Below are 12,347 nucleotides of genomic sequence, written 5' to 3'. Positions count from 1 at the left end.
CCATTCCCTCCCCACTCCAGGAGAAGGATACTGCAAAATCCCCATTCCCTCCCCACCCCATTAACCTGCTTTCCAGCTCCGTTCTCCTGTGCAGGGCAACAGAAGGCTCAGTCGATCAGCTGGGACGCCGATCAGCTGGGATTCAGGAGGCAGAGAATAGATGGGGCTGAGCCAGCCAGAAGTGGTATTTGTCAGTTCTCTGAACTACTCAAAATTTTCAGTACTGGTTCGCCAGAACCGGTCAGAACTGGCTGAATGCCACCTTTGATCAAATGTCACATTAATACAGTAGCTTGCAAAGTAGTGAGGGATGAGCCAGAGACTGGGTCAGGAACACGCTGAAGTTGAAACGAAGCAGGATTTCATGAAGACAGATGCCGAGCAATGGGAGGCAGTCTCTGAGCAGTGTGAATCCTGCCCCCGCTGAGATTGCACAGTTGAGGCTTTCCCTGCTCAGCAGTTGCCAGCAAGGAGGCACTGGTTTGCATTCAGAATCAGCATCTTACTACTTGTTCACAACACTTTTACTTTGATGGGGTGCAAGGTGTACAGGCCGGGAGAGGGTCGCTCTGCTTCTAGGCACCCGCGTTGGCTAAAGAATCAGTGCTGGCTGAGGAAGGACCCAAGTGGTATCAGTGTTGGACCCAGTGGGTGTTGAATCAGTAGGCACAGTGGGATCTGATCTGCCTGAATTTTGCAGTCATGATACTAGCCAACATGTTGGCTGAGGAATTCTTGACGTCCACACATCTTAAAGTTGGCAACGTTGGTAAGCATTCTTCCCCTGCCAGATCATGGCCCTTCATTTATGACCATAATAGCAATAGCACTTAGACTTATATACCGCTTTACATTGCTTACAACCCTCTCTAAGCTGTTTACAGAGTCAGCATTTTTGCCCCCAAACAATCTGGGTCCTCATTTTATCCACCTCGGAAGGATGGAAGGCTGAGTCAACCTGGAGCCAGTGAGAATCGAACTGCTGAACGGGCAGTCAGCAGAAGTAGCCTGTAGTACTGCACTCTAACCAATGCACCACCATGGAGTTTACCCCATTACAGTTATAAGTCATGATGGTCGTAAATCAGGTCACCCATGTGGCCAATCCGATCTTACAACCCTTTTTTGCTGGCTGGGGAATTCTGGGAGTTGAATCCACAGGTTTTAAAGTTGCCGAGTTTGGACAACCCTGGAGCAGGAGATGGCTTGATTCAAGAGTCATCTTTAAGTCTCCTCCTCCATATAGGTAGTCCTCAACGTATGACCACAATTGAGCCCAAAATTTCTGTTGCTGAGTGAAACATTTGCTAAGTGAGTTTTGCTCCATTTGACGACTTTTCTTGCCAAAGTTGTTAAGCGAATCCCGACAGCTGTTAAATTAATAGCCCGCTTGTGAAGCGTGCTACTGGTTTCGCCCATGACTTTGCTTGTCAGAAGGTCACAAAAGGAGATCGGCATGACCCTGGGGCACTGAGACTGTCGTAAATATGAATCAGTTGTGCCAGAAATCTGAATTTTGATCATTTGACTATGGGAATGCTACAACGGTCGTAACAGTGGTGGGATTCAATTTTTTTTTTTACTGCCAGTTCTGTGGACGTGGCTTGGTGAGCATGGTGTGGCTTGGTGGGCGTGGCACGGGAAGGATAGTGTAAAATCCCCATTTCCTCCCAAACTGCTGGGACTCGGGAGGCAGAGAATAGATGGGGGCGGTATTTACCGGTTGTCCAAACAGCTCAAACTTTCCGCTACTGGTTCTCCAGAACTGGTCAGAACCTGCTGAATATCACCTCTGGGTCATAAGTGTGAAAAACGCCCATAAGTCACTTTATTCAGTGCTGCTGTGACTTTGAACGGTCACTCAATGAACTGTTGTAAGTCAAAAGTCCACTACCTGTATTCCTTCTTTCACCAGCGACTGGCACCAGAACTGACTTTTTAAAAAGCAGCTTAGAAAAAGAGCTGATTGTTCTGGGCAGCACCTCCAGAAGGGCTGCACTCGGGGCGGTGGGGACAGGGAGTGAGGGTGTGTGTCTGTCCGTCTGTCGTCCCGTCCTTAAAAAGAGGATCAAACTGCTGTAGTACAGTCGGTTTCTGTGGGCTTGACCAGAGTTTTAAATTACAGTAGCCGCACTCCAAACCTGAGCCTCACCTTTAAACAAAGAAAAGCTTTATTGACGCCCTACTAGAAAAGAGCTACAAATCCATCATGCACAAAAATAAACACTGCAATGGCGGGCTGACTCACACAAGGAGTCCTTGACTCGGAGCATTTCAGGCTGCTCCTTGTTTGCTCCTAGCCAGGGCACAAGCAGCAAATTCCACACCCAACCAGGTCATGTTGGCAGCTTACGATTTCTGCCAACGGAAGAGAGAAGGTAAGCAGACACGCCTCGTCTTCCAAGCACTGCTCTTGGGAGTACAGGAAGTCCTCGACTTACCACCTCTGTTTGGGGTAGTCAAAAACCCAGGAGAATCGTGCGTAGCCTCTTTTTCTGACTCATGCATTCTACCGAAAAGGCTAAAGCTCGTCTGAGCTGCAGCTGCCTTTTAATAAAATCTCTTAGTTGGAAAAAGGGGGCTGCCAAAATTCCTTCCGATTTCTTGGCTCCCGTTTCTACACACCCACCCTTTAATGGGTGTGCAGTTGTGCCAGCTGAACTGGCCTTTAAGCAATGGCACGTGCCTCGTTTTCTGAAAAATGATCAAAAGGTTTGTGGTGCACTACTCAGATGAAATGAAGCTTTCCTTTGAGATTCCAAGGTCCTCCTAAGAGAGAGCTGGGAACCTCCTAGGACAGCCCCAGAGTTCAGCCACCATTGTGGAAAAGATATGGAGCATGAGTAGAATTTTAATAATGGATGCGTATTGAATGAGCTAAATGAAAAAGTGAAGGATTTCGTATCAAAGACGCGCTAAGCAGCTGAACTGCAGAGAGACGAGGGAATGGCCTTGAACGATAAGAACAGCCACTAAAAAGACAATGGTCAATAAGAGAGGACTGGGGCAGGAATACAGTAGTCCTTGACTTATTACTAGATGTTAGTGACTGTTCTGCGTTATAATGGACTGCCCAAAAGCTACTTAAGACCCAGTTTCAAAGTGCCGATGTCCATTCGCTCCAGTCATATGACCGCATTTTAGGTGGTCAGCAACCAGCCTGTATTTACAGTCATTTGCAGCGCCCATGGTCACATGACTGTGATGGTCACATGACTGTGATGGTCACATGACTGTGATTTACAATATTTTTTTTACTGGAAACAGAAGTTTCCACAGCCAACAATGGGTTTGCTTAATGATCATGGCAGTTGACCCCAAATTTTATTGATTCTTTATTAATTAAATTTCTTAGTGCTTAATAAATATTGTGTTGTCTGGATATTTAATTTGCTTAACAATTCTGATTATATTCTCAATCTCCATCCCTTTTTTCCGACCACTGGTAAAATAGATTCTATATTTGATGGTATGCAGTGTATTTTTCTGCTTAATTTTCAATTTCAATCTATCCATATCTGAACAGTCTAGTACTGGGATGGCAAACCTATGGCACTGTTTAATTGTTCTAACTGCCAGGAAATTTCTCCTCAGTTCCAGGTTGCTTTTCTCCTTGATTAATTTCCATCCATTGCTTCTTGTCCTGCCCTCAGGTGCTTTGGAGAATAGCTTGACTCCCTCTTCTTTGTGGCAATCCCTGAGATATTGGAACACTGCTATCATGTCCCCCAATTCTTCTTTTCATTAAACTAGACATACCCAGTTCCTGCAACCATTCTTCATGTTTTAGTCTCCAGTCTCCCTAATCATCTTTGTTGCTCTTCTCTGCACTGTTTCTAGAGTCTCTTTTTACATGGTAGCAAACGAAACTGGATGCATTATTCCAAGTGTAGCCTTACCAAGGCATTATAAAGTGGTATTAACACTTCACATGATCTCGATTCTCTCCTTGTTTATGCAGCCTAGAACTGTGTTGGTATTTTTGGCAGCTGCTGCACACTGCTGGCTCATATTTAAATGGTTGTCCACTAGGACTCCAAGATCCCTCTCACAGTTGCTACTATTGAGCAAGGTATCACCTATACTGTACGTGTGCATTTTGTTTTTCTTGCCTAAATGTAGAACCTTATTTTTTTCACACTTGAATTTCATTTTGTTAAATAGCGCCCAATGTTCAAGTCTGCCAAGATCCTTCTGTATTTTAAACTGTTGGCTAATCCTGCCAGCTTGGTGTCATCTGCAAATTTGATGGGTTTCCCCATCTATCCCCTTGTCCAATTTTATATCATGATTCTACATTATTAGCCAACTAGTAGCTATGTGGACACATGGCCCCATTACCACTTTTCATCCCCTCCTCAAAGTCCTGTTAGGGTCTTCCTCTGACAGCGCTGCCTAATGACAGGTGAAGGCAGCTGTGTGTTTGGTGACACCAACTCAGATGTTTTAAAAGGGGATTAAAAAGCTACGATCCCTAGTAGTTGGGGTGGATTACAGGAGGAACCTTCTCTCTACTGCTTGTTGGGGAATGAAATCTTTCTACATTGCTTCCCCCATCAATGACAGTCTCACACTAGAAGACTGGAGCCATTGATTTCCAGTGTTTCTTCTTCCAATCTAGTGATCTATCAATCACTCCAGAGCAAATAAAACCTCCAATGCTAGATGGAAAAGCTCAGTGGAACAAATCCAGGTAAAAACCCAATAGCCTTAGCATCAATTCTTGGTGATTAAAATGTCATTTTGAGCCCGAGGCTCAAGATATGCATTTGAGAAGGCTGGGGGAATGTGATACAACACCATTTTTTAATACTAAACATATTGCCAAGGACAGAAGGTGGGGAATGAAAAAGCTGTTTGAATGCCAAGAGCCTGGTGGTCTGAAGTGGTAGAAAAAATCTCTTCTTCATAAAAATCAGTGGTAACTTTTGAGCATCTTTGCTGACAAGGCCTCAAAGCACGGTGGAGGGCTAGAATTGGTTTTTGAAGCATGAAGAAGCTTGAAAATTGTTACCAACTTTACTCTCAGTAACAGGTGAAAAGCAAAGCATTCCAACCCCAGAATGGAGGGGGAAAGGAAGATTCTCATTAGGTGGCCAAAGTATTTGAGTTTCCTCTTCAGGATCTGGCCTTCTAAAGAGCAGTCAGGGTTGATCTGCTCTAGGACTGACCGGTTGAATCGCCTTGCAGTCTTTTCCAGCACTATAGTTCAAGGACTTCAATTCTTTGGTGCTCAGCCTTCTTTATGGTCCAACTTTCACAGCCATCCATTGCAACTGGGGAAACCAGAGCCTTGACTATACGACCTTTTGTTGGCAGGGTGATGTCTCTGCTTTTTAGTCTGCTGTTTAGATTTGCCACAGCTTTCCTCCCCAGGCACAAGGATCTTTTAATTTCTTGGCTGCAGTCCCCATCTGCGGTGATCTTGGAGCCCAGGAAAATAAAATCTGTCACTACCTCCATTTCCTCCCCATCTATTTGCCAAGAATTGAGAGGGCCGGATGCCATGATATTAATTTTCCTAATTTTGAGTTTCAAGCCAACTTTTGCACTCTCCTTCACCCGCATAAGAGGCTCTTTAGTTCTTCTTCACTTTCTGCCATTAGAGTGGTATTATCTGCACATCTGAGGTTGTTGATATTTCTCCCAGCAATCTTAATTCCAATTTGTGATTAATCTAGTCCCAACTTTCTCATGATGTGCTCTGCATATAACTTAAATGGGCAGGGTGACAATATACAGTTTATTTGCACCAATTAATGGCACAGGGGTCTTTTTATTTTAACTAACAATCTCAAACCTGTTCATTAATTATCTCCGTTGGGAGGACACTCACTCAAATCCTTTTCCCTCCCATCCTTCCTTCCTTGTCAATAATTATAGCTTTATTTTAATGTCAGTTTTAAAGCCGCAGAGTGTTGGTTTTGATAACAGCAGGCTGCCAATTGGCAGGGATGTGCCATGCAACTTTCCTACAAATCAGGTCAATTGTGTTGCCATGGTGAAAGGCTGTGATCTCATAAAGAATGGAATTATCAGATTATGAGCAGAACCGAGAGATTCCAATGAACAAAAGTGGAAATGGGAGGTGGCTGTGGGATCAGTCGGGGATCCCATTATGAAGATCTGCAGGGAGAGAAAATTATTCCTCTGGCCTAATTCAGTATGGTCTAGCAGTGAAGGCTCCGGGCTAGAAACTGGGAGGCTGTGAGTTGTAGTTCTGCCTTAGTATGTTTTAGTACAACTGGGTGTCTTTGGGCCAGTCATTCTCTCTTAGCCAAACCCACCTAAGAAGGTTGTTGTGAGACTCTAGAAAGAGTGCAGAGAAGAGCAATCAAGATGATTAGCGGACTGGAGGCTAAAACATACAATGAACGGTTGCAAGAATTGGGCATGGCTAGTCTACTGAAGAGGCCCGCCAGGAGAGAGATGATAGCAATCTTCCAATATTTGAGGGGCTGCCACAGAGGGGAGGGGATCAACCTATTTTCCAAAGCACCTGAAGGCCAGACAAGGAATCATGGATGGAAACTGAACAAGGAGAGATTCAACCTGGAAATAAGAAGAAATTTTCTGACAATGAGAGCAATCAACCAATGGAACAGAAGTTGTCTTCAGAAGTTGTGGGAGCTTTGTCCTATTTGTCAGAAATGGCATAGGTAGGGTCTCCTGCTTGGATGAGGATTTGGACTAGATGACCTACAAGGTCCCCTCCAACTCTGATCATCTGTATCTATATTAAGTATGTTTGCCTCCTTGAGTTATTTATACATAAACATATAAAAGTGGAATACAAATAAAACACTCAGCCATCCTGTAGTTTACTTACTGCTGTTTGAGCATGCTGTGCACATTCAGTCATCACAGTTTGCCAACCAGGGTTTACAGCTAAATGGGTTCTATGAATCCAGCCAGTTGGGGTTTATTCAATAAACCAAAGTTAAGCAAACAATGGTTTAATACAAATGGTGAGCCAATTCTATATTGCTTTCTTTCTGCCCAACCCACCTGTGTCGTTGAATAGATGCTAGATAAGAACAATGCAAGAGCCCCACAAATGAAGCGCCCCTCCCCCCTGATCATGGGGTCACATTTGGAGCCCTTGGCTACTAGCCTATATTTCAGGGGTGAAATCTTCGCTATCGGTTTGCAAATATGAGCGTGCTCGTGCGTGCCACCTCCACATATGTGCAGGAGCTTCGGCGCATGCAGAGCATCAAAAATGGATGTGATGACATCCAGGTGGGTGGGCGGAGCCTGCTACCGAGCGCACCTGCAATGGTAACTCAGTGGGGGGGGAACTCCGCTGTGCCACACAATTTAGATTAGCTGGAAAGCAGGAAATCCTGCTTTCTAGCTAATATAAATCACGCATCACAGCTGATCATTGCAAATACCGGTTTGTTTTACTACCAGTTTGGGCGAACCGGTCTGAACGGGTAGCATTTCACCCCTGCTACATTTAGAGTTATTTACCGTGTCCCATGTCACATGATCACAATTTATGTTTTCTTCCAGAAACCAAAGTTTATGTTGTAAGATGGGACATGTAGCAACATGTTTAATCACCATTACAACTTACGACTGTAATGTTGGGCTCAATTACAGTCATAAGTCAAATGTAGCTGTAACACCAGCACGGTCAAATGCACAGGCAAAGAATTCCTGAGACCATGTGGGATTTTTATGCTTTAAATTTAAAATTTCCTGCTCATATTTCTGACCACATCAAGGACTGGATGCTTATTTTAAATCGAGGTTTTGCATCCTGATTTTCTAGAAAATGTGAATAGTTAAAAATACACCAAAGCTTACTGTTAGCTTGTAGTTTCCCCCAAAGCACTGAGTTGGCATATAAGGTAAAAGTAAAGGCTCCCCTCACACATATGTGCTAGTTGTTCCTGACTCAAGGGGGCAGTGCTCATCTCCATTTCAAAAGTGAAGAGCCAGCGTTGTCAGAAGAAGTCTCCATAGTCATGTGGTTGGCATGACTCAGAGGTGGGTTCCTACCAGTTCGCACCTATTCAGTAGAACTGGTTCGTCAAATCTACTAAACCGGTTAGAAGAAGTTCCACCAGTGGACCCGGAAAGCAGGCCACACCTACAGAAGAGGTTCCAAAAACTTTTGAAACCCACCACTGGCAAGGATCTTGTAACTTGACAGCTTTAAGACTTGCATGCTTCAATGCCAGAGTTTCTGAATAGCTACTTGGACCGACCTAAGTACTAATCCATAATTTCATATCCGGTCACATGGGCAGCAAGCCACTCCCCTCTGGTCACATGGGTGGCAAGCCACTCCCACAAAGGAGGCCACACCCACAGAGTAGGTTCCAACAATTTTTGAAACCCACCACTAGCATGACTAAACGCTGAAGGCGCACGGAATGCTGTTACCTTCCCATCAAAGGTGGTTCCTATTTTTTCTACTTGCATTTTTTTATGTGCTTTCAAACTGCTAAGTTGGCAGAAGCTGGGACAAGTAAAGGGAGCTCACTCCATTATGTGGTGCTAGGGATTTGAATCGCCAAACTGCTGACCTTTCTGATCGACAAGCTTAGTGTCTTAATCACTGAGCCACCTTACAGTTGTGTTGGTATATAACAAAGCTATCTAAACAGGAATCTTACACATCAAGTAGTGGGGTCAGGGGTGGTATTCTTCTGGTTCGGACCGGTTCGCCCGAACTGGTAGCAGAAATCACGGGTGGCCCCACCCACCCACCCCGGCTGTACGGCGTCCCATTTAGGCCCTTTTTTGCCAAAAGTGCATGCACAGACAGTTGTATGCATGCACAGAGGTGGTGTGTGCGCATGCAGCATGCACATGCATGCTCACATTTGCAAAGGTTTACCACCCGAGTGGGGTCCCTTCATTATTCCACAATGCTAACTTTATTGGAGAATTAATTCACTGTCTTAACAATTCAGTTTTGGGTTTCTTCTAATATTTTACAGACATTAAATATGTTAAGCCATTGACAGGATGACATGCATTTCACCTGTACTGCATTTTTGAAGGAAGCTGACCTGAAGCAAACAGGATGGTTGAAGGGCACATGGGGCTATGCACTATGGAAATAAGGCCTCAGAGGTGCAAGATGCATAGGAGGAGGAAGAGGATTGGTGTGTTAAGTCTGCCTTTCCCAACCTGGACATTTGGCACCTACCAAATGTCTCCCATAAGAGCTGTGGAATGCAGTATTGCAGGCTAATTCTCTCGAATGTCAGCAGTTCGATCCTGTCGGGCTCAAAGTTGACTCAGCCATCCATCCTTCCAAGGTGGGTAAAATGAGGACCCAGATTGTTGGGGGCAATATGCTGAGCCTGTAAACTGCTTAGAGAGGGCTGTAAAGCACTGTGAAGCGGTATATGTCTATGTGCTATTACTATATAAGTCTAAGTACTATTCCTATTGCTATTGGAAGTCCTGTATCTCCTTCAAAATGCAGACCAGGAAGAGCATTGTTAGTCTTACCTATTCTGGAAAGATGCAGTTTAGATTTGGTTTATCACTGTTGATTTTAACTCAGCAGGAGCTCTCGTTAGAGGATGTGTTCCTGAGCATAAGCAGGATGCTGAAAGAATAGAAAGTATGGAAACGGAAAACATCCCATCAACAAAGTAAAATATGCTCATGAAATAGTTTTCTGGGATACAGGCAGACAATTAATATATTTGAAGCAAAAGCTAGACTTATTGAGAAATACATGATGCTAGAAAAAAATCACTTTTAATCAAACTAGATTTTGAAGAGAAGGTGGGAAGAAGAGAAACTTAAATAATATTCAAGCTAAACCTTTAATATTAAGTATAGCATATCTAGCTAGCAATAAGCAGATGAGAAAGGCCAAGAGAAACAGGGACAGGTGGAGATTCTTCTCCTTATCAATCTCCAGCCATTTTCCCTAATGGTTAAAACAGCTTAGAAACCGCCTCTCAGGAGCCCATTATGGGAAGCAAACCAGGGTTGGGCTGCTGGGGGCTCACAGGGGTTCGGGAGAACCTCTAGCTAAGATTCTGTGCAGTTTGGAGAACCCCCAAATCCCACTCCTGGCTGGCCCCGTCCACCCCGTTCCTCCTAGAAGTCCCCACATGGCCTGTTTTGGATGCAGATAAGTGCAGGATGGGCATGGAGGCTCGGGGAAGGTGAAAAACGGGCCTACTGGAGGTTCAGGAAGTTCCAGAGGGCCTTCGGAGCCTGGGGAGGCTGTTTTCGCCCTCCGGGAGGCTCGAAAAAGCCTCTGGAGGCCGAGAAGGGCAAAAAGCCTCCCCTCCCCTGCCGTGGTGGAGGAGGCTGACTAGACCACGCCCACCATGGCCACGCCCACCCAGCAACCAGGCAGAGAACCCCTTGCTAAAATTTTTGAAGCCCACCCCGAACCAAACATGCCACATGGCTTAGCTTTGGTCAATCAAACCATGTGTAATTGCTCAACAAACCTCCCATAAACCATAGCTTTTAATGCAACACCAGGATTTTAAAAGCATCCTATGCAATGCTGAGCCAGAAGCAAAGTTTACTAGGATAGGTAATTCCAATGAAGTCTTGACCCATTCTTTTCCAAAAAGCAGTGTTTGTAAAAGTAGTGGCCCTACTCCATGTAGGAATGATGAAGTACAGATGTAGGTAGAGAACTGCACAATTACCAAGATAGGCTTGGAATTATCTACACACCATCGGTTCCCGATGTGGGACCTTTTTTGTTTTTATGTGTGTATGGGTAGGGGGGGAGGGTACTCCAACATGGAGTAGGGCCACACACATAGACATGCATATGTCATAAAGTTTTAGGAAAGTAAAAAATAAACAAATAGCTAATAGTCAAGAAAGGATATATAAAAAGAAAGCAGATAGAAATATAAAGAATAAAAAATAGAGAAATATATTAAAAAGAGTAACTTCTGACTTTTTTTACAATACATATAAATAAAACTTGAGTTCAACTCTTGCTCTACAATTACAATGTACTCTTCATTTTTTTTCCTAATCCATAAATGTTACTGAAACTCAAATCCATATGCCAATCTGTGACCTTCCTAATGGAGAACTGAATGATTATGTGCCATGGAGTCATTTTGACTCCTGGTGACCACAGAGATATATTTTCTCCATGACAATTAGTCCCCAACCTGATCTTTCAGGTCTTCCAACATTGGACTTCTTAACACTGTGATGGAGTCCTTCCATGTCATAGCTGGCCATCCTTTTCTCTTTCCTTTCTCCTTTCCCAGTATCATAGACTTCTCTGAAGAATTATGTCTTTCCATGATGTGTCCGAGATAGATGCATCATCAACTGGAGACTCCATGGATAGACCCTTTTCATGACTAGTCCTTAATCTGGTCCTTCATGGCCACCATGGGCACTATAACCTTCTATCTTGCTGCCGGTCATCTCTTTACCTTCATCTTTCCCAGCACTAGAGCCTGCTGAGAGGTGGGCTTAGGACATATCATGTGTCCTAAATAATATAATTTGAACTTGGAGTGAGCCCTTTGGGTGGTGAATCAAGATCTCATGAAGTATTAATACCGCTTTATAAAACCCTAGCAAGACCACATCTGGAATATTGCAACCACTATAAAAAAAGATGTTGAAACTTTGAAAAAAGTTCAGAGAAGAGCAACTAAGATGATCAAAAGCCTGGAGACTAAAACGTATGAAAAATCGCTGCAGGATTTGAGTTTGGCTAGTATTCTAAAGAAAAGAAGAATCAGGGGTTACATGGTAGCAGTATTCCAGAATTTGAGGGGCTGCCACAAACAAGAGGAGGTCAAATTATTCTCCAAAGCACCAGACGGCAGGACAATAAAAAATGATTGAAAACTAATCAAAGAGAGAAGCAACCTGGAATTAAGGAGAAACTTTCACTAATCAAAGACACCAACCTTTCGGACCTCAGGGACCACTAAATTCATAATTTTAAATTCCGCGGATCACTAATATGATCTGCCCAATGACCAGCTGTGTGGGCATTGCTAGGTGGTCATGTGACTGGGTGGGTGTGGCCAACTTGATGGTACTCACATCAAGGGGCATCTTGATTGCCTCTACTTGCCCCTTCACTCCCAGCCACTCCCCGCCTGCCCACCCAGGCTCCTTAGGGCCCTAACAGGAAGCAGTTGTTGGAGCTAAGCAGCCCCCACAAGAAAGAGTTGGCAAAACAGCTCAGTTGAAATTGGATCTGGCTGAGAAGGAGGCTCAGCAGAAGCACCTCACTGTGGACCATGAGCATAGGCTTTCCAAGCAGAGGGAAGACCTGTGGGAGTGCAAGGCCAGGTACCGACACCTGGAGGCTCAGCAGGCTGAGATGGTCAGCCAGCTCCAGGCCATGATGCAGTCCC

Source organism: Thamnophis elegans, chromosome 12 (genome assembly GCF_009769535.1).
Source record: "Thamnophis elegans isolate rThaEle1 chromosome 12, rThaEle1.pri, whole genome shotgun sequence".
NCBI classification, from domain to species: Eukaryota; Metazoa; Chordata; class Lepidosauria; order Squamata; family Colubridae; genus Thamnophis; species Thamnophis elegans.
The sequence above is the reverse complement of the archived record's forward strand: the minus strand, read 5'-3'. Positions refer to the sequence as shown.